Source organism: Helianthus annuus, chromosome 4 (genome assembly GCF_002127325.2).
Source record: "Helianthus annuus cultivar XRQ/B chromosome 4, HanXRQr2.0-SUNRISE, whole genome shotgun sequence".
Classification (NCBI taxonomy): Eukaryota; Viridiplantae; Streptophyta; class Magnoliopsida; order Asterales; family Asteraceae; genus Helianthus; species Helianthus annuus.
Window position 1 is genome coordinate 30,457,754 of NC_035436.2, and position 23,397 is coordinate 30,481,150.

At 38.4% G+C, this 23,397-nt stretch overlaps 1 long non-coding RNA gene and 1 pseudogene across 5 annotated transcripts; both read left to right on the top strand.

Moving 5' to 3' along the window:
• Window positions 1–14,984: 14,984 nt before the first annotated feature.
• On the top strand, window positions 14,985–21,704 carry LOC110886685. Of its 5 annotated transcripts, XR_002562912.2 has the most exons (7): window positions 14,985–15,634; window positions 15,740–16,723; window positions 16,825–19,459; window positions 19,607–19,687; window positions 19,779–19,886; window positions 20,006–20,121; window positions 21,174–21,704. It is a non-coding gene; the product is annotated as an uncharacterized LOC110886685 (long non-coding RNA). The 5 variants fall into 5 exon arrangements; XR_002562910.2 differs by having other exon boundaries at window positions 14,985–16,723; window positions 19,779–19,905; XR_004891555.1 differs by having other exon boundaries at window positions 14,985–16,723.
• A 456-nt stretch (window positions 21,705–22,160) lies between these two features.
• On the top strand, window positions 22,161–23,397 carry LOC110883390 (annotated as a pseudogene).

Here is a 23,397-nt window from a genome sequence, read left to right on the forward strand (position 1 = left end):
TGACAGTGGAAGAGAGAGATATAACAAGAGAATAAAAGAGGAAATGAATAGAAGACAAGGATGATAAGTTAACTATTGGGTGCTTTGAGTTCATTTTTGAAAAAGAACTTATGATTGCTAAGTTTATCGTTGGCCTTTTGAAAAAGAATTTAAGATTGCTAGCTGGTAGAAGATAGAAATATAACCCGAGCATTGAAGAGGAAATAAATACAACGTACTATGTGATTGATTGGAATAGTACAATGTTGGAAATGATATTTTCTAATGCATTAGTGACCTTAGCCTATGCGGTGACCATCCTCTCTTGGAGGATGATCTGCCACATATGCGTCATGTTATAGTTCCTTTGAGGATGCTCCAACACACTAAAACACTGGAAATGGGAGGATCATCCTTCCTCACAAATTTACTTTTTTTTTTAATTCATCTACTTTTTTTAACATTTATCAAATAACATAGAAAAAAATTCATTAATATTAAAAACATTACATAAACTTAAAAAAAATTCCTAACTTTGATACTTCTTCATGATGTCCTCCTACATTTTATTTAAAGTAGAGCGTTTTGGTTCAGGATAACTATCAACATCGATCGTCAATATGTCCCATTCTTTGAGCCGAACTTTATCATCGGCCATGCGTACCTTTTCTCCCACCACGCGTACCCTTTCTTCGACTGCCCGTTAAAATTGGTGTAAAAGTGTTGAATTTATATAAAATTTGGCTGAAATTTGGGGTAATTTTGAAATATTACCGTTTGGTATTAATTATGGAAATTAATTATTTTTTAAATTTATTCAACGGTAATAAGTCGGAAAGTGGGAAAATTTTGTCATTTAGTAGCCCGGCACCAACGTCTCCAAAGAGACGGAGAGGACGAAGACGGGGGCGGGGCGGTGTTTGGCCCGACACCGTTCCAAAATGGTCCTGGGATGCAGCCCATACCAAGAAGCCTTAGGGTGGAAGGATTGCTCTCCAAATGAGAATGGTAAACATTTTCACCTAACATTCTTATGTCTTGTCAACTCTTTCCTTTACTCCTTATTTTTCACTCAATCACTAGGGGTGTTCAAACACATGGAGAGTGGTAAACAACTTAAAAAAATGTGTGATTGATTGTATGGGGTTGGGGCCCACTAATAGCCTCATATCTCTCCTCTCTATCTTCTCTCCCCACATCGGTGAATACTGTAGGTCCCTCTCGGAGGATGACGAACCTAAACCTTGTTATACTAACCCACTAGCGAGTGCGGAATCCAAGCTAGCAAGCAAACCGGGATGAAGCAAGTATAAACACAACACACAAATATTCACCGATTAACACGACTTGTATTAATGCAAATGAAAGGTTCCGGTTACAAGCACAATGTTCACAAATCAGTTTTGCAAACTCTCTAGTGTGTGTGTGTTTCGGACAGAATGCTCTCAACTTTCTATCTCTCTATGTGTGCATCTATCTGTCTTGAACACACTGCATGGGTCATATACAGCAGGTCTGGTCGAAGGATCATGCAGAATGACCGAAAGATCATCTGTCGATCACAAAGCTCTCGAAGGATCCACATTTACCTCGAAGGATGGTATATCCTTCGAGGTTCAACAGCATCCTTCGCTGGACATCTTTCGAGCTCATCGAAGGATAGACATAATCCTTCGATGGCCCATCTTTCGACTCAGACACTTTACAAACATATTCTAACTGTTGGCCAAGTCAAACCAGGAGGACGGTTGACTTGGTCAACTTACAGGACTGACAAGAACATCGTTTTACATCGTGACCGAATACAGACAAAGTACAGACACAAGTGCACCAACAAACTCCCCCTTGGCTGTAGCTTTGTCTCGATCTTCTATGGTTGTAGATTCGTCTCGATGTTGATCATCTTTGATCTTCGTGTCTTCAAGACTCTGATGTCCTTTCAAGTCTTCAATGTCGGAGGATCTTCAAAGTCTTCACGTCTTGAAAGCAGAGAGTGTATCAACAAACTACCCGTATCATGTAGGAAGTGTGTTGACAAACTCCCCCTTAACATAAGCTCCCCCTTGAGTTATGCTCGTGAAATACTTGATCTTTATGAAGTGAGATCCTTGTGGTGTTGATGGTGGCCAGCGGCAACTCGATTATCTTCATCATTTGAGCGCCTTCACGTCGTGTCTTCATTCCAAAGCTTGTCATCGACCATGTTCTCCTTGCCTTTAGAATCTGCACATGCAAGAAATCTAAACGCGTAATGAGAACAACTGCTTGGAATATAGTTAACATAAACAAATGACACACGGTTGACCATGTCACAATCAAACACCGTCCGACAGTTTGAAAGTTTAATAAATTTATCAATTTTAGTTTTCAACTTTCAAAACTTGCAAATTTCGACCGTTTATGAAGATTTAGTCAATTCGGTTTTCGTTAAGGTTTCAAGCAACGAAGACTCGAGTTCCAACATCGTACGATCGAAAATAAAATAGAAATAAAATCTTTTTGGTATTTTTGAATTTTTCAAATGTAAAGACTGAAGGCAGTAAATAAATATATACAAACATTCTTTTTGCGAGTTTCGAGGGTAAGAGAATCATATCAGTGTACGGTCTAGCCAAAACGCTCTTGTTGTTCAGTTAGTTAATATTAAGATAAGCATCCTATAACAATTATCGGTATTGTTGTCCACTTAAGCTCAACTTATCAGATGTAATCATGTTTAGGGGATACGTTAAGGTATGATTTATACTTACCAACCGGTGTTCATCCACATCACGACACATTCCCGTATCAAGGTATGCACGAGGGTTCATCTTACCGGTGAGTATACCGATTATCATCTGTTTGACCGTATATGATGTGAGATTCTCACTTATTTTGATTTGAAAACAAGCCCTATGTGATATAATCACTTATTGATGAGGAACTTGATTTTCATATGCATGAGGGCACAGGAGCAAGTCCGTGAACAGGTCAGTACTTCCGTACAGCAGAGAGACAAACTTGACTCCCGGAAAAATGTGATATTTTATCACTTATTTGATATGGACATGTGATTGTTGATCACTTATTGAGGTCGAATGCAGTATGAATTATGTACACGTATGTATGGTATCATGGAAGATCTAGACTTGCGTCCCCGTTATTTTTCGGTAAAAGATACAACCATGATACCCAGATGATAAGCAGCATAAAGACCGAATATCTCAGAACCTCGGCAATCTATCAAACGAAATTTCGGTACTAAGACCATATGCCAATGAATGGTTCCCACCTGGTCTTCAGTCGGTTTAAGATTTATATCACCCTGCACACTTTAAAATGATTGTGAGCCTACCGATACATCTTATATAGAGCTGCTTATCGTTTTTCGTTTAAGGTTTAAAGAGGTTTGGATAGACCACTGATGTACTATCATTTTCTCTTTTGCTCGCCAGGAAACTCATTTTTGATTTTCTATTGTTTTTGTGTTTTTGAAATTTTTCGATGTTTTTGGATTTTCAGATTTTTTGGATTTACCCCCCCTAAAATCAATAAACTAAGATAAATTTAAAAACACAGAGGTATTTACAAAAATGATTTTCCGATGTTGGTTTTACTCTGGCTTGACCTTAATGCCGTTTACCAATAATAAAAAGTCAAATCTTGATTTGTCAAAAGCTTTGGTAAAAAGGTCGGCACGTTGGTCATCAGTGTGGACCTTAACAACATCGATTAGCCTTTTCTCAAAGCAATCACGTATAAAGTGATATTTGATTTCGATGTGTTTGGTCTTTGAATGCTGCACAGGATTTCTAGTGATCTGTAATGCAGCAGAATTATCAACGTGAATAGGAGTAGTTAGGAATTCAAAACCGTAGTCCCGCAATTGTTGTTGGATCCACAGAACTTGGGAGCAACAACTTGAGGCAGCAATGTATTCAGCTTCGCATGTTGATGTAGCGACACACGTCTGCTTCTTGCACTGCCATGTGACTAGGCGATTTCCTAAAAACTGACATCCAGCCATTGTGGATTTGCCGTCGATTTTGCATCCGCCAAAATCAGAATCACTGAAAGCTGCCAATTCAAAGTTATTATCCCTAGGGTACCATAGACCGGTGTCAGGGTAACCCTTCAAATAACGAAAAATCCTTTTTACAGCTGCAAGATGTGAGGCCTTCGGGTTCACTTGGTATCTGGCAAGCAGGCACGTTGGGTACATTATGTCTGGCCTTGATGTTGTGAGGTACATAAGAGATCCGATCATTGCGCGATAGTATGAAGGGCTAACTGCTTCACCCTTCAAGTCTGGAGTAATTCCGTGATTTGTTGGCAATGGGGTACCAATGGGCATTGCATCAGACATCTGAAACCGGTTCAAGATGTCACCAACATATTTAGTCTGATGGATGAATATCCCAGACTCCGTTTGTTGCACTTGTAAGCCCAAGAAGAAGTTCATTTCCCCCATAGCACTCATCTCGAATTTATCCTGCATTATGCGCTCGAAATTCCTGCACAAGACATCATTAGTAGAACCAAAAATAATATCGTCAACGTATACCTGTACCAGAAGAAGATCTCCATCTTGTTCTTTGATGAAGAAAGTACAGTCGATAAGACCCCTTCGAAAACCATTCTCCAGCAGATAGTTTGATAAGGTTGCATACCAAGCTCGTGGTGCTTGATGGAGACCATAGAGAGCTTTGTTGAGCAACCAAACCCGATCGGGATGGATAGGATCTTCAAAACCTGGAGGCTGTTCGACATACACCTCTTCTTCAACCACACCATGTAAAAATGCACTTTTCACGTCCATCTGATAGACCTTGAATCCCTTGAAGGACGCATAGGCTAGAAAAATTCGAATTGCTTCGAGACGTGCAACAGGTGCATATACTTCGTTGTAGTCGATCCCTTCAATCTGACGAAAACCTTGAACGACTAAACGTGCTTTGTTTCGGATAACTACTCCGCGGTCATCCTTTTTGCCTTTGAAAACCCAATGGGTACCAATCTTCTTGTATCCAGCAGGTTTCTCTACGAGTTTCCAGACACCCAGCTTCTTCTGGAATTGCTGCAATTCTTCTTGCATTGCTTCCACCCAAGAGTTATCTTTCAAGGCTTCTTTCCAAGTTCTTGGCTCTTCCTGTGAAACATAACACGCGAAAGACCAATCATTTTGTTGCCCGGATTCTCTAATAGCCGCATACAAGCCTGCATTGTTGTTGTTACGCAACATGTTTCTTGTTTGAATGCCACTTTGCACATTTCCTATGATGTTTTCTTGAGGATGGGTATTATGAATCCTTGTTTCAGGATTATCTCTAACTGGAATATTGATACCCAGGTTGTTGAGATTAAGATCAACAACCAAATCAAGGCCCGGAATGGACGAAGAGGATGATGCAGTAGCTTCAGCTGTTCTGTGGGCATCCACTGGAGGAGTACCCTCTGAAGTACCATGAACTGCTGTCGTAGGGACTTCTTGATCTGCATCTAGAAATTCATCATCCTCTGAAGATTCGTTTAATTCGGTTGCATCATGAAAATCCTCATTGTTGAGAGTATTATTGTTCACCGAAGAAGATGGTTCTTGATTAACAAGAATTGGACGAACCACCGGTGAAACTGTTGCATTGTCACTCTCGAAAAACATCCTTGCCGCAGCATTTTCTTCAACGGCTTCAACATTGATCGAATTGAAAAAGTCATCGTACTCAAACATCCAAGGCTGACCAGGACGTTTGACTGGCAAAGTGTGCCTTTGTACTCTGACCTCAGACCATTCCTCGACCCTTTTAGTCTCTAGATTCCAGACTCGTAAGTTAGGGGTGGCATACCCAAGAAAGTATCCCTCTATTGCTTTTGCCCCAAACTTTCCGTTAGGATCGATCATTGTGCAGGGAGCTCCAAACGGTTCAAGATAAGACAAATCCGGTTTCCGTTTGTTAATAAGCTCAAAGCAGGTCTTGTTGTGTCTTTTGACTGTAAGGACTCGGTTCAATGTATAACATGCAGAGGCCACAGCTTCAGTCCAGAATGGAATGGGCAGCTGCGACTCTACTAACATTGTCCTAGCAGTCTCGATCAATGTGCGGTTCTTACGTTCAGCGACGCCATTTTGTTGAGGAGTGTAAGCTGCACTAAACTCATGAAGAATACCTTTTTCAGTGCAAAACTCCGCCATAGCATGATTTTTGAATTCAGTACCATTGTCGCTACGTATCCGCCTAACCTTCAATTTATACAAATTCTCAATCTGAACGATCAAGTTTTTGATAATTCCAAAGGTTTCACTCTTGTGTGCCATGAATGCTACCCAAGAAAATCTTGAATAATCATCAGTAATCACGAGACAGTATTGATCACCCCGAATACTTTTGTGCTTGACAGGACCGAACAAATCCATGTGCAAACGTTCAAGGGGAACTGCCACCGTGTTGATCTTCTTTGTAGGGTGCTTCTTCTTTGTTTGTTTACCCTTTTGGCACGAAACACAGACGTCTTGAAGATGGAAATTTTTGAGAGGAACACCATTCACCAATTCATTTGATACCAAATGATTCATTTTGCGCAAGTGAATGTGACCCATACGTCTATGCCAAGAGATAGTGTCTTTTTCTGTGGCTTTGGAAACGAAACATGTTGCTTGTGCAGACGTAGTAATAGCCTGGCTCATATCAAGGACGTACAAATCATTTATCCTTGGAGCCGACAAGAGAATCCATTCTTTTGGAATTTTGAAGCCGGGTTTCAGCACATAACATCCATTAACATCAAAGTGTACTGAGAATTGCTTGTCACAAATTTGAGAAACACTAAGAAGATTGTGATCAAGTTGTTGCACAAAGTTGATCTTGTCAAAGCTGACAATCCCGTTGGATATCATTCCTTCACCCGTAATATATCCACCTTTATCTCCAGCAAAAGCAACATAACCTCCTCTAATAGATTTGACGTCGTACAGAAGCTTCATGTCGCCTGTCATGTGCCCGGATGCCCCACTATCAACAATCCAATGACTACTGATAGTTCCTCCTGGAACACCCTGCACATGAACTCAAATGATTAGTTGGAGATGGGGACCCAAGCCATTGTGGTCTTGGGTCTTCCATTTTCATCAATAACAATAACCTCTTGTCTTTGATGATTGGTGAATTGTGATGGTCCCCCTGATTTAGTAACCGTTTTTGGTTTCCAAGTCTGTTTTATGTCACCAGTGTTTTTCTTTAAAATTGTAACTTCTTGATTATTTGAAGTTTTAGAATTGTCTGGTTTTACAGCAACAGATTGTTTTTGAACCACATCGGTTTTAATTGCTTTTTCAATCTTCTTGACCTGTTGGCGTTTCTGTTTCTTTTCTCTTTCTTTTGCAAGGCGGGGATCTTGTTTCACAGAAACAGATCGCTTACGGTCATTGTGGTCACGGGGAACATCAACTTTTTCTTTTTGCTTATGAAGATATGGGCAATTTCGAATTATATGCCCAATGGTTCCACACTCAAAACATGATCTTCGTTCAACAAACCCCGAAGTATCATGTGATCGTCTAGCCGATGATGATGAACTTTGTGAACCCGAGGTACTAGGTTTTGAACTGCTTGGTTCATTCCTTTTCTGTACAATAGTTTTCTTGACAAAATCTAAGTTAGATTTGTTTTCAAAAGTCTCAATTTTATCCGTTCCCGTCGATTTCACAAAGTTAACGTTTTTCTTCTTCTTTTGATTCGGCTTCTTTTGGGCTTGAGCCGGTGATTTTCCTTTGGGCTTGGTGTGATTTTGCTGTTTTGGCACTGTTGGTGATTTCTTGTTGCCAAATTGTTTTCGAATTTCGGCTTTTGGTATAGGAGGACACTGTGTAACTGTAACATGTGGTCCTGTCTTTCCCAAAAACTTACTCGTCGAATTCTCAAAGACTTTACAGATTAAGGATTGATTAACGTTCTTAATAGGAAAATCTTTGTCTGAGTAAATTTTATCATCACCAACCAGAGTGTAGAGCAAGTTCACACTCTCCGACTCTTTCTCAGGACAGGACTCGATTGCAACAGTCTTAGCGGGTTTTGCAGGAGGATCACATAGAATGTAATTCTCGAGAGGTATGTCCTCATCTTTGACCACCGCATCAGACTTTGCTGTGATAGCATCATCAGATTCATCATCAGAAGAATCAGCATCCTCAATGATGACAGGAGGATCCTGATTCAGTTCAGCAGAAGACACACATGTATCTGCTGAAGTATCTGAATCTGGCGATACTTCTTTGTATCCGAGCCCTGAGGCAAACTCCTTCACATCTAAAGGAACAGATGGTTCAAAGAACACTCTATCCTCCTCATCAGGCATGGCATCATAATTGTGTCTAACTGGTGGTGGACATTTCTTGTAGCCTATGCATGTGACATCCCTTTTCTCCTTTTGAACGTCAATGATGTGATCCAGCACATAGCTAGAGCTCAAATAACTGTCTAGCTTGAGCTGAATTGCATCACTTTCGGTTTTCACACAAGCCATTTCTTTTTGCATAATCTCAAGGCGAGATATATACAAATTAATGTCAGTTTGTTTTCGTGAAACCATTTTTGTCAGTTCAGTTTTATCTTTCTTTAATGTTTCAATTACTGACTTAAATTCCTTTTCATGGTTTTCGTAAAACATGTTGGCTTCTGTGCATTTGGAAAGGTCCACAGTCAATTTCTGATTGTGGATGAATGTCACATCATACTTCTCTTGCAAAGCCTCGTGTTTGCTTTGCAATTCACACCACTTTGCACTCAAGGAACCATGTTGGTCTTGCAAGTCAAACAAACTAGCTTGTAAAGCATCATGTTTGTCTTGCAACTCAGACATGTTTGCCTCTAAATCAGTATATTTAACCTGCAAACTATCACAGTTAACACAATTAGCAGCAGTGGGTTCATCGACACATACCTGACTTGATGAACTTCCGACATTAGCCATAAAGGCTGAATGGAGAGAAGACGAAGCATAAGCAGCTTGATCCACTAAAATAGATCTTCTATCAGTTCTTGCTGCAGCTTCCTCCAAAAGCTCATCAATATCAGCATCAACCGAAACACCAGATATCTCACCCACATTCTCATCACCTGATCTTGAGGATTCTTCATCGGAACTCCTGCTATAACCGGAGGAGTCTTCATCCTCAGAAGATTCACCACCATTGGCGGAAGATTCTCCACCACTGGTGTGAACTGGATCCTTCACAACCTTGGCAAAACATGCAGTACCATCCGGAGCATCACTGCTTAACTGAATAGACCAGTCACAACCTTCATCAACTTGAACCACAAGTGCCTGGTTGGCATTTGATGGTCCTGCTTGGTTGCTAACCGGTACCAATGTGCGCTCATTGTTCCTCGGTTGGTTCTGGTTTGCCCTGTTCCCTTGACTTCTGAAGGGATTTTGATTCCCATGCTGAGATGGCCTCGTACATTCTCGTTTGAAATGGCCACGTTCTCCACAGTTAAAGCACTTCACAACCTGCTTGTCGAACCCATACTTGGTGTCTTTCTTACTTTCCAAGCTGGTTCTGCCTGTTCTCTCCATGAAATCCTTTGCTCTTCTAACAGCACTGGCAAAGGCCCACTTGATATCCATCATCTCCATCTCCTCTTTATCAATCTGCTGATAGTCTTCTTGTGTCAGATTAATGTTACCAATCTGACCTTCCACTAGCCCGCAGTACGCACTCACTAACGTGTTAAGCAGCTCCATGTGTTCCTTAGCTACTTCCACACTGACTTTTGAGAAGCTAGAAGTGTTGAGCCGCACTGTGTCTGGCTTTGATTGCTGACCAGCAGATGATGTACCTCCATAACAAGCTTGAGCAGGAGGAGGTGGTTGAATTGGATTTCCATACATGTCTGTGGTGGGAGGAGGCCTAACAGGAACTTGCACTGTATTGCCATACATATCAGTGCTTGTGACAAAGGCTGTCTGCAGTGGAGCATGTGAACCAGGGTTGCTTGGCACAATGGCTCTTGCAGAAGAAGTACTTGTAGTTCCATAATACATTTCTGGATTCTGTGGCACTGGAACTCTCTTTGCCTTCAAGGTCTCTTCTTGATCCTTGTTCTCCAAAAGCTGCACGAAGTCGTTGATATTTGTAGTAGCCATAACCCCATTATACTTCAAAATTTCCAAGAAACTATTCCATTGGGGTGGCAGTGCATCAGCAAACTTCTTCACCACTTCTGTTTGAGTTGTTGCTACTCCAAAGTTGTTCAACTCAGTAAGCAAATGATAAAACCTGCTTGTCATGTCTCCCAAAGACTCCTTATCTAAGCATGCGAAACCGTCAAATTCCTTCTTGAGAAGATCATGACGCAACTGACGCGTTGCTTCATTCCCTACTCCTCTGGTTTTCAAACCGTCCCACAACTTCTTTGTAGTCTTGAAGCTGACAAACTGATGATAGATGTCTTTGCTTAACGCCTGAGTGAGAATGGCGTAGGCTTTCTTCTCCAGATTATATGTTTTCTTCTGATCCTCTGGAAGATCTGCAAAAGTAGCAGTAGACGAAGCAGCAACTTCTATGGCTTGGTCGAAATCTGTGGTGAAACGTATCCACAGCTCTGTATTTTGGCCCAGAACATATGTACGGAAACGATCAGCCCAACCCGGATACTCGTTTAAGTGCATCAGCTTCGGAGGTCGATTCAAACTTCCTGTTTCGCTTTCGCTTAAGAGAATACTTTGAATACTTGGAGTTTGATTCGATACTAATGCCCACTGATTGGCTTGAGAAGATGTCGACACTGGAGACTCTGCCCATGAAGGAGATAAACTGGTAGACGTATACTTTCCACTGTCTGGAGCCGGTGTACCCCACCATGAGGGAGTGGAACCTGAACTTGTATATTTTCCACTGTCCGGAGCCGGATTCCACCAATTCGGATTCATGATTGATAAGAAAAATAAATTCTATATGAATATTCCGAAAGATCACACACAGCCGAAGGATCCTGATTCGAAAGATCTGAAAAACAGAAACTTGTTAACAATAAACAGACCACAATCGAAAGATCAAATCTTGTTCGAAGGATCAACAGTGCTCGAAAGATCACTGTTGAATCTCGAACAATGATTTCGAAAGATTCACAAACTCGAAGGATTCACAATTTGAAAGATCCTTATCTTTCGAGTATATATCCTTATCTTTCGAGTAACTGTCTTTCGAATAGATTCCCTGATTCGAAGGATAACACTCTGACTTCGAAGGATGTGTCGAAAGATGTATATCTATCGAAGCTCCCTTGATCGAAAGATGGTCTTTCGATGTCGAAGGATATCCTTCGAAACCCACTGACACACTGACACTGATGTGAAAGGTTGGTGAAAAGGTGATGGGTTGGTAAGGTCAACTTTCGGCAAAAGGGATGGTCAGATTGTACTTTCTACCAACTTTAAAAATATTACCCAAAATGGACCACCTTATCCAGAAACCAGTCACCGGAATAATGACCGGAAATATGGCCGGAAATCACAAAGTTCCTTAAAAACAAGTTTTAAGTTACCCAACCCAACCTTGAACACTCCCGAAAGGTTTAGAACGCGTTTTTCAGTTTAAAAAGAAACAGGAAAACCACCAAAAACGGGTGCTAAACCAAGTGTCCAAACACACCAAGAACTTGAACAAACCCGGTTTTAAATAAGGTAAAGAGCCACGGCTCTGATACCACTTGTAGGTCCCTCTCGGAGGATGACGAACCTAAACCTTGTTATACTAACCCACTAGCGAGTGCGGAATCCAAGCTAGCAAGCAAACCGGGATGAAGCAAGTATAAACACAACACACAAAGATTCACCGATTAACACGACTTGTATTAATGCAAATGAAAGGTTCCGGTTACAAGCACAATGTTCACAAATCAGTTTTGCAAACTCTCTAGTGTGTGTGTGTGTTTCGGACAGAATGCTCTCAACTTTCTATCTCTCTATGTGTGCATCTATCTGTCTTGAACACACTGCATGGGTATATATACCCATACACAGCAGGTCTGGTCGAAGGATCATGCAGAATGACCGAAAGATCATCTGTCGATCACAAAGCTCTCGAAGGATCCACATTTACCTCGAAGGATGGTATATCCTTCGAGGTTCAACAGCATCCTTCGCTGGACATCTTTCGAGCTCATCGAAGGATAGACATAATCCTTCGATGGCCCATCTTTCGACTCAGACACTTTACAAACATATTCTAACTGTTGGCCAAGTCAAACCAGGAGGACGGTTGACTTGGTCAACTTACAGGACTGACAAGAACATCGTTTTACATCGTGACCGAATACAGACAAAGTACAGACACAAGTGCACCAACAAATACTAACCGTAAACATCACTCACCGCCGATTTGAGGGCAGCGGCCCCTCACCGTGCGGCAAACATCACTCAACGAAGGGGTCACCGATGGTGCCTCTTCCACCCTTAAGGGGAGGGGCACTCTAGACTATTATTCTAGCCCCGATCAATCCAGTGATACCATGTCAAATTTGCTACAAATTATCCTATCACTATAAAACATTGGTGATGTCTACCCTAACTAAGAATCATGGGCCCCACTCTTTTACTCCACCCACCAATCTCACACACCTTTAAACCTTAAACTTACTACAAGAATTTGGGGTGTTTGCCCACAAATAGCTTACCTACACATGTAAATATATGGGTAAATATATATACATTTTGGTACATGTGTTCGTAATTGTTGATGATTGATTTTTATGAATAAGTAACACTTAATTTCAGTGGCGGAGCCAAAAATATTTTTTTATGGGGGCGGAAATTTTTCAAGGTCAGTTGTCTGTGCTAAATATTAAAAAACTTTTGACCCGATACGGATCAGATCAGGTCATATAAAAAAAGAATCAAACTAACTAAATTTCACATACATTATAAAAATACAGCAATCATAATTCAAAACACTTAATATTTTTGTGGAACAATGATCTGAAAAGACTATCCCTAACATATCACCTTAGGGTGAAGGGGGTGCTCACCTAATAGGTGAGTCCCCTCTCTTACGTCAAACCAATCCCCGTGTGCCACGTCAAGTCCCCTCTTAAACTCCCCTAACACCCCAATTTGATGGCGCCACTCCCCTCTTAGGTGAATTGGTTTTTTTTTTTAAAAAAAAAAAAAAAAGGAAAGCTGTGATTGGACAAGGCCTCTCTCTCTCCTCCCTCTCTCCTCTCCTCTCTTCGGTAAGCCGCCACCCATTTCACTCCCCTCACCCACTCACCTAAGGGATGGCGGCGGTGTTCCCCTTAGGTGAATGGGGTCACCGATTACATTCCCCGCTTACACCCCGTATACCCTTATATAAACAACCATAGCAAAGTAAATAAAATTCAAATTAGGGAGTTATTTCAGAAAACAAAATAAAAACCATAAAATATAAATCAACGTTAAACTTTGCTTTTTGATTCAACAACATTCTTGAGATATTCTCTTAAGAATTTTTGTTAAAGCATCTATAATTGCTTCTGGTTTAAGTGGATAAATTATGTATATGTGTTCAAGTAGTCGAAAATATGTACTCGACTTTCTTTTAAGTATTGGCGGCAATGTGTCAAGTTGACGTGCTTAGAGGACGAACTAGAACACAATCCATATAGTCACAAATTTTTAATTTTATAGGTTTAAGGAATATGTTTAGTTTTACCTTATTTTAAACTTGAATACTAAAAAATTGAATATATAGTTATTATATTTAATCATGCCACTATTGTTTTTGTTTATTTATATTTTAAGGGTAAAGTTGTACAAATAATCTTAACATACTAAACATATCAATTGAATGAAAACTCAAAAAGACAAGGTGGCATTTTAGTAATTATCAATAACTATCAAAGTTACTCTACAAATACACCTAAAAAACCTAACCCCCTCCCAACCCCCAAAAACCTACCCCCCCCCCCCCCCAAAAAAAAAAAAAAAAAAAAAAAACTTAAAAAAAACCTAACCCCCCACCCCCCAAAAACCTAACACCCCACCCAAGCTAAAATACTAAAAACTAAACACCAAAAAACCTAAAAAAAATAAAAAAACACACAAATTATTTATTTTTTTTAACATTTTTTTATTAAAAAAATCGCTACTTTTAGTAGCAGAAAAAAAAATCTTTTTCTTTGCTAACAAAATTTGCGATTTTTTAATAAAAAATGTTAAAAATTTGTGTTTTTTAGGTATTTTTTGTTGAGTTCACATTTGTATAGTAACTTTCATAGTTGGTGGTAATTACAAAAATGTCACCTTGTCTTTTTGAGTTTTCCTTCAATTTGTATGTTTAGTATTTTAAGATTATTTGTATTTGATCTTTTGCCTATATTTTAAAGGTTGTTTAAGTTATAAACGAATGCATCTGGTTAGTTTTTTTTTTCTTTTGAAAGCCAAACCAAACTCTTTGTTTCACTCACTACAAAAAAAAGCCATCTAGTGGCACACATTTTTAATGGCGTTTAGGTTTTGTGCCACTAATTTTTATTTTTAATGGCACTTTAGGTATTTAACACATACATTTAGTGACATTTAACTTTTATGTCACTAATCAAGGCTTTTAGTGGCATTTTGCATATGCCACCAAAATTTTCTATATGTTTTAATGGCACTTTGCCTGTATCACAAAAACTTTTAAACAACTAGTTTAAAATTTTCACGATTTCCCTCTTTAAAACCTATAAATTTCTTAGGGGTGAGCAAAAGGGAAAACCCGACCCGACCCGAGAACCGATTAAACATAAAATACAGAACCGATTCACTACCCTAAATATAGGGTCGGTTCCGGTCATAGGTCCAAGTCAGGTTTCACCATGAAAAAAACCGAGAACCGACCCGACCCGACCCTATTTTATATGAAAAATTGGAACCGATTTAAATACCTAGGTACTTGGGTTCGGGTCGGGTTGGGTATTTTTCGGTTCTGTTCTCGGTTATTTTCGGTCCGGACCTAAACTTGCTCACCCCTAAAATTTCTCTAGAAATTTCTCTCTTTTACAAAAAAATCAATTTCCATCCCCAAATCATTTCATATTCCCGCTCAATCCCTTAACCCCTTATCAATTTCCCTCTCATTCTCACCAAAAAAACAATTTCCCCCGCTCTAATTTTTCTCTCCAAAATCTCGTCCATTGCTGTTTGAATACTACCAGTTCACTGCACCGACCAAAGACGATTGTGCTCCTATCTAATCCATCATAAATCTCTAATTTTAATTGCTGTGCTCCTTGTTTTCTTTCTAAATGTTGATGGATTTGTGTGCAATTTCTGTTTTGAGGTGCACTTTAGTGTCCAATCTCACAAAAACCGGGTTCAATTCACATATATACACCGCTACAGCCCTTACAGACATGTACATGAAGTTTAAACATCAGTTTCTATATAGTGCACTCAAGGTGTTCGACGAAATTACTGAACCAAATACCACTTCAATTAACGTTGTTATTTTTGGGTTTTGTCAGAATGGGTGTTACAAGAAGGCTTTTGAGGTTTTTAAACGGTTTAGCGAGTTTAAAGTTAGGCCCGATTCGGTTACAGTTGCTAACTTGTTGACGGGTTGTGACGTTTCAGTTAAAGATGGCCAGCAGGTTCATTGCTGGGCTGTTAAGATTGGCGTTGAAACTGATATTTATGTAGCAACCTCACTTGTTACAAGGTACTTTAACTGCAAACAGCCTCTAACTGCATCGGTTGTTTTTAAACGAATTGGTCGAAAAAAACTGTAGCTTGCTGTAACGTGTATGTTACTGGTTTGTTGCAGAATCGGATTGTTGAACCTGTGTTTAAAGTATTTAAACAAATGCTGCAACGATCAGCCCACGACGCGAATACTGTCAAGTTTGTTTCTGTGTTATCTGCTTGTTCGGGTAGAACAAGAATTTTAAATTCGGGGTGCAAGTTCACAGGCTTCTCGTGAAAGTCGATTTAGTACTCAATTTGTTAGTCGGAACTGCGCTTTTGGACATGTATTCGAAAGGTGGATATTGGTATCGGGCTTATGATGTGTTTAAAGAGCTCGCAAAATCAGGAGTTTAATCACATGGAATTCAATGATATCCGGGATGATGCTAAACGGCGAAAGCGAAAGCACTATCGGTTTGTGCATGATGTTAGAATCTAACGGGCTTAAACCGGATGAAGCGTTCTTGATCTTTAGAAAAATGCAGTCGACTGGAGAACCCGTGAGTACGAAATCATTAACTAGTTTGTTATCGGCTTGTGCGTCTGTATCGTCATTAGCAAGTGGAAAAGAGATCCATGGTTATGTTATTAGAACAAATATGAATAACGATGACATTCTTGCCACTGCGGTTATTAATATGTACATGAAATGTGGGCGTTCGTCATGGGCGTTTTCGGTATTCAGGGCCGGCCCATGGGCCAGTAAAGTCAAGCTAGGGCTTTAGGCCCCCAATTTATATAGCCTCCATAAAAAAAATTACATAGGGTGTCTGCGGTTTGGGCTAAAAAGGGTGAGCTTAAGAGGAATTAGTTGGGCTGCGTAGTCTGGACATATGCAATGAGCGGACATTAGCAGCAACGCATTAATTCAAATACGGTTTGCAGTGCCTTTTTGATAAAAACGAGCAGACAGAAGCTAAAGGTAATCACGCAATCAATATCGAAATAGAAATCCAAGTTGTTCGGTTTTGATTAGCAGTTTGGGTCAATCAAATTCGTCAATAGAAGTTGTTTTGTTGTGCTTTGCAATCATAATCGTCAACGAAAGCTTTTCTGTTCGAAGGTACACTGTTATGCACTTATGCTTTTCTGTTTCATAATCTTTTTTTTGTATTTTCCGATTATTTTGTTTGACATTAATCACTTTTTTGTTTGATAATCCAGGCCTGTTGACAATCGGTTTTGACTGCCGATTTCGTAGAGAAGTAGTTAAGACTTAAAGGTACACTATTATGTATTTTTTTCATCCAAAATTCTAGCTAAAGTAATTTGCAGTTGTACATATGTTGTTGTCCACAAATATTTCATGCTCATTTTGACTTTGTTTAGATTGTAGTTGAAACCCAAATGCACATGCTATTCATAGATAACATTATCTTTTTCTTTTGACCTAGGAAGCATAATATATTACAATTTATTTTGATGCTCGAGTTATGATATTTATGTAACTGGCTAAGGTCCGTTTCTTTTTGAGCCGCATTTGGGTGAAAAATTACAAACTTATAGTTTTGTTTTCTGGAAAAGAAGTAGAAGTTTTAAGTCTTTACGTTCCAAACCAGTATGCAGGCTTTTTTTAATATGCTCTTTTCCAAGTTATGAGTTTTTTTATGCACTATTAACATGAGTCTTTTTTTTTGTCAACACCTTGCTTAAGTTTACTTTCTAAAAAATGTTTCAATTTGTTATTTTGTTATTGAATTAACATTTCCAGGAACACAAATGTTCTCTAGTGTATGAACAGGGCCGGCCCTAGGGGTGGGCGAGCCGCACCCCCGGCCGAGGTCCATTTTTCCAAGGGACAATTTTTTTTTTTTTTCTATATAACCAAGCATTGAGTGAAACTATACATAAATTTTAAGTGATCGCTAAAGCCAAAGTAACTGAGTGTTCCAGTGGGTAGGTCTTTTATTTTAGTTATTAAACTGATAAGGTCCCGCGTTCCAAATCTGTCTTCTGTCCATTTTTTGCTTTTTTGTTTGGTTAAACGTTGTCTAAGTGCATTGTGATTTGTGAATAGAAGTTCTAATATTACTTTCCTTTAATTTTTAGTACACATAAATATGGAGTAATTAATAAACCAAGTTCCATTGCATTGGGATTTGGGAATAAAAGTCCAACTAGGTCCCTTACATTTTTACATGTGCTTTTTTATTTGGTTTTATGTGCCTTAGTTGGGTTTAGGTTGCTCTTTGTCCTTGGTTTTTAAGGGTGTTTCTGTTCTGGGTTGTTGCAACCAGTGCCTTACTAGTTTGCCTCTATGTACTTGTTTTTGTTTTTTATATGCATGGAAGTTAGTCTTGGTTGGGGAAAAAAACCTTAACGAAAATCTTTAAAAAGGTAATCAAGAATAAAATCAAACACCGATGAGTTGGCTTTTAATCCAATGGCTGCATCATAATATGATTTTAAGTTCTTTTCGGTTGGCTCCAGCCAAATCATATAAGTTAAAAATGATAGTACGTTTGCTCGATATAGGTTGAAATTAAAGACGTTTTTGTTCATAAATTATTTGAGTTGATTGCATTAAGCAAATGGTGATTTTTGAATCCGTTCGGCGTGTTTGGTATGTATGTGGCTGTACGCTTTATGAATTAGTGCACGCGGATGAATTTTACGGCTTTGAGTTGATGGCGGATCATGTCGACAGCAACTCAATTTTCTTTGCGGCTGAGTTTAGTTATATTGATAGCATTTGTAGGTTAGATCTCTAAGTATCAGAGAAATGTTGCAATTTGTTTTTATAATAATCAGATAGGTTTGAAATTTAGAATGTTTCTGATCTTCAGTGTATAAAAGTTTTAGTCTTTATAAGCATCCTGCTTGAGGGGAAGCCGCTGATGCGTAATTTGAATTGAGTTTTAAAGGAAAAACTGGGAAAAGAGTTACCTTGCTAGGTTAGGGCTCTACTCTGCATCTTGTTTTTCATTACTTCATTTACATAGTTCCCATGCATTCACTGGAAAAGTAGACACTTTACTTTTTGTTTAAGGGTGTGCAATACGTATTGCAAGCACTGTGTTTGCATGTCGAAACACTTGTTATGAACCAATCTATGTGCGAGTGTATAGTTCAACATCTGGTAGATTGTTTGTTTACATAAACAACTTTTCGGCTGGCCTTTAGGGATGAGTACAAAATCTATACAATTTTAGTGTCTTAATTTTTCTTTTAACCACTGGGTGTCAGCCCAGTGGCCACCACACCCCGAAAACACCGTGGGGACTCTGGTTCGACTCCGGTCGCTTGCGTAACCCGCACCTGATGTCCACTCGGCTGGGGGACTCACCGCCAGGCAGCTATGTGGTGTGCTAGCCTGTGGAGTTGGAATACTCCAGTGGTTAATGGTACCACACAACTACCATTTTTTTTAGTGTCTTGAAAAATTTCAGCATAATGTATGGTGTTATAGACACCATAACTATAATCAAACACTTTATTAATTCACCTTTTTACTGGGCTAGGGGTGTCATACGACCAATTTCTAGTCGTGTCTTACTTTTGAGTTGCATAACTTGGAAGCTAAAACCCATTTTCTAGTTTGTTTTAATCGATGAAGTTGAAAGCCTAGCTGCAGCAAGAAAAGCAGCTATATCTGGTTCAGAACCTTCAGATTCTATAAGGGGTATCAGGTGGTAAATGCTCTTCTGACCCAGATGGACAAGTTGAAATCCGCACCAAATGTGATTATTCTGACCACATCGAACATAACAACTGTTATTGGTAGGTTTTACTTTTTCTAAGAAGTAAAATGCCATTTTCGTCCCTGGGGTTTGGTTACTTTTGCGACTTTCGTCTAAAGGTTTGTTTTTCCGCTTCTGAATCCAAAAGGTTGAAATTTAGCCATTTTCATCCAACTCGTTAACTCACTAATATAATTAAGTTGCTTTTTGTTTGTAATAAGCTTGTTTACACGTCTTTGTTTCTTTTTTTTTTTTTTTTTCGCTAGGCTCGAGCAGTGCACAATTCAGTTGTTGAACTACGAAATATATGCAATCATCCTTACATCAGCCAGCTACATAATGAAGAGGTTGTTCTTCTCTTTCTTTCTGTTATAACTGATAGGACTTCTTATTGGTGCCATTATTTGTTGCTTACTGAAGAGATTTTGTGTTATTTAGGTTCATGAACACGTTCCCAAGCATTATCTTCCAAATATTATAAGGTTTTGTGGGAAGCTTGAGATGTTAGATCGGCTACTGCCCAAGCTTAAAGCCACTGATCATCGGGTATAATATTCCAACCTTGGTCAGTACGCAAATCCGATTGGTTTTAGGTTACATTATGAATCTATTCAGGACTGAGTTACTGGTTTATAACCAAGTATGTGCATTTGTATTTTTATCAGGTAATGTACGTACCGGTGAGATATCTGAATGGGATTCCAGGTGCAACATCACTAGTTATATGTTTGACAGGATTTCAATGTAAAGATCAAAAGGACATTATGGTGATGTCAGAGAAGTAAGTTTGCCTTTTATTAAATGCTCTTACATCTTTGATAGCTATGGTTATCAGATCTAATCAATTTAACATGAATTGTGAAATTTCAAGTTGAGTATAGTCAGTTGGCTGATGTAGCGACAATAAGTAGTAAGTGCTGGAAACTATGAAGTGCAAGTATGACTACTAAGAAAACGTTAACACGATGATTATTTAACTCGCATAAAGATTGTGAAAGAGATTCATGAACATAGTGAAGTTTTGAGTTTTTATTCATACACTTGTTAGTTTATTTGGGTTATATGTCTAATCATTAAACTTAAACTTAGATCGACACTTATTAGACATTTGGAATCTTTGGAAGATTGATTGAACTTTTAATTGAAGTGATTATTTTATGATTTCTACATTTTACAATTTTGTTTTTATTTTTTAATGTAAATAAATGATAATTGTAATTAATTAAAATTAATATGATAAACGTCAATGACATCTAATTTGATGTGATTTTTGTGGCAAAAAATATGTGCCACTAAAAGCTCAAAAGTTTGTACTGGCAGATAAAAAAGTGCCACTAAAAGCCTAAAAACTTTGTGCGACACATTGAAAAAGTGCCACTAAATGGCTTTAGCGTCTGCGCTTCTTGTGGTACTTTTTTTGTGTGCCGCCCATTCTCACATGGTTCTTTAGTGGCACTTTCTTGTTTTTCTGTGGCACTTTTTGCATGCCACTAGATGGCATTTTTTGTAGTGAATATTGTATGCAAGTTGCAGTGCACATTACACACTGAGAGTGCGCCATTGAGAAGAAAACAAGATACAATAAAACTAAAATACAACGGACTTCAACCTATATCTAATTAGTTAACAAGTATAAACAAAGAGGTGGTAAAATCTGCACATTCATTAACATTGTAGAGGTTTTAAATTATTTTAGAAAGATAGGGGCTTCTTTTGTAAAAGTAAAACTGAAAGCATTAAGCTAAAAGAACTTATGATGTTGTTGGCTCATGTGAGTCCCACCTTAAGAGCAGATGATTGAAAGCCAAAATAATTCTGCAAACATTTGATCAGGCAATAACAGTACTTGAATACATTCTTCCTTCAATGGCAAGTCATCAAACAACTGCTACTTCTAAGGTCTGCTACAAAGCTAAAGTCTGATGGTTTATAAAGTCTGCTAGAGTTAAACCGCTAATGAAGACTAAAGGTCTGCTGGAATCAAAGGTCTAATCATCATTTGAAGAAGGTCTGCTAAAGCTTCAACAGAGGATATAGCTCATCAGAGGATTGGGTCATCAGAGTTTTTAATCAGTGTTTTGTAATGTAACAGTGTTTAGTCATAGCAGAGGTTAGGAGTTGTTATAGTTGTTAGATGTCATTGTCTAGGTGACATCAGCAAAGATTCCACAGTGGTTTGATTTGTACTATAAATAGAATAGTGCATTTACTGTTCTATTAGGATCACTTCACACACTTGCATTTTGTACGAACAAATTGAGTCATCTAAGGCTGAGGGGGAGAGTTGTGTCCATGCATACGTGAATCATTATGTATTCAATCATTCAGTATAAAGTATTCATGATGAAAACAAATCTTCCATTGTTTGTGTTTTAAAGTTTACTATCATTTCGCTGCACTATTTCTATATTTATTATCATCATCCATTGGTTATCTTAAAATACACAAACAATTCAAACTCAGATCCTAACAATTGGTATCAGAGCATAAGTCAATCAAATTCGATTTAATAATCAATTTTATATAAAAGATCTGCTCCATTCATTGATATCGTTTGTTCGTAGTACAGCTGTAATACTTGATGCCCTTTAATCTTTTAATCTTCTAAATGGTTTGATTTTCTTTTGTAGAGGTGGCAATTTCGACTCATACTGGGTTGATGTGGGTTATGTTTTAAAATAGCTTAAAGGGAAACCAACAAAGTTGTCCAAACTTGTCTTTTAATCAAACAAATCCTGTTATATTGAGATAGTACATATAACTTTGTAAGCATTTTTCATGTGCTAATTAATTGCTAAAAAATAATTAAAATATTGGACAATGATCCGGGTCAACTGAACCTGACCTAAATGTAATATTGGCTTTAGTCAGGTGTTCTACATACCGTTCGTGAGGCATTTATGGACATGGATGGGATTGTCACCAGCAACAAGGGAAAATTTTTCATCTCTCTTAAAAGCCGGGTGTAGCTGCATAGTGATCCTAGGTGGAGTACATGAAGTGTTTTATATGGAACATGATTCCGAGGTTTGTTTTTCATTTTTGCACATACACATACTTGATTCTGTTGTTTTATTACTTATTGTTGTAAATATAATGGATTTATCTAATTCAGTGTTATATATTCTCTATAGAGTGCTTTTTTAAAGACAAGGAAAGGATTCATAAGACTGGCAATGGAGACCAATTCTCCTTTAGTTCCCGTTTTCGCCTTTGGCTAGGTATAAATTCTCTTTTTACGTTCTTATAATTTATAAATATATGTTTGGATAATTTTAGTGAAATGTTAAGAACATGTTTAAATGTTGCAGTCCTATGTTTATAACTGGTGGAAACCAAGAGGGAGATTCTTCCTAAAGCTCTCTCGAGCTATTAAGTTCACGCCTATTGTCTTTTGGGGTACTTTATGGTACGTTTCAATGATAAATTCATATGATTCTGCATTCTTAAGTGACTGTTCAACTTTAATTTTGCAGGTCAACTATACCCTTACGACGACCAATTCTTGCGGTGGTTGGTAAACCAATACATTTCAAGAAGAATTCTGCACCCACCATGGAAGAGGTACTCAAGTTATAATTCTTTCTTCCCAAGGGTGGTTTACACTTTTTCAATATGTGCACTTTAAGTTGGTGGTAATAGTATTCTTCATTAGATCGATGATCTGATGATTTGGTTTTATATGTTTTATAGGTTTCAGAAGTGCATGGTCAGTTTGTGAAGGCACTTCGAAGTCTATTCAAAAGGCATAGACCGAGAGCAGGTTATCCTGGTCTTATATCTTGGATTTATGTTTTCATGTTTCATATTTTATATTAAACAATTTCAAAAATACATAATTATGATTTTTGTTAATTTCATAAGTTTACATTTAATGAGGTAAGTTTAAATGACAATTATGATTTATAGGTGAGGTAAGTAGACATGCTTGATGGTTTACAGTAGCCAACTGAGATGGTAAATGATGAAGTCATATCTGATGGAAATGGCATTGAACTTGTTTTATGACCATGAACGCAGTGACGTCATATCCCATGAAGATTGTAGCAGTTCATGA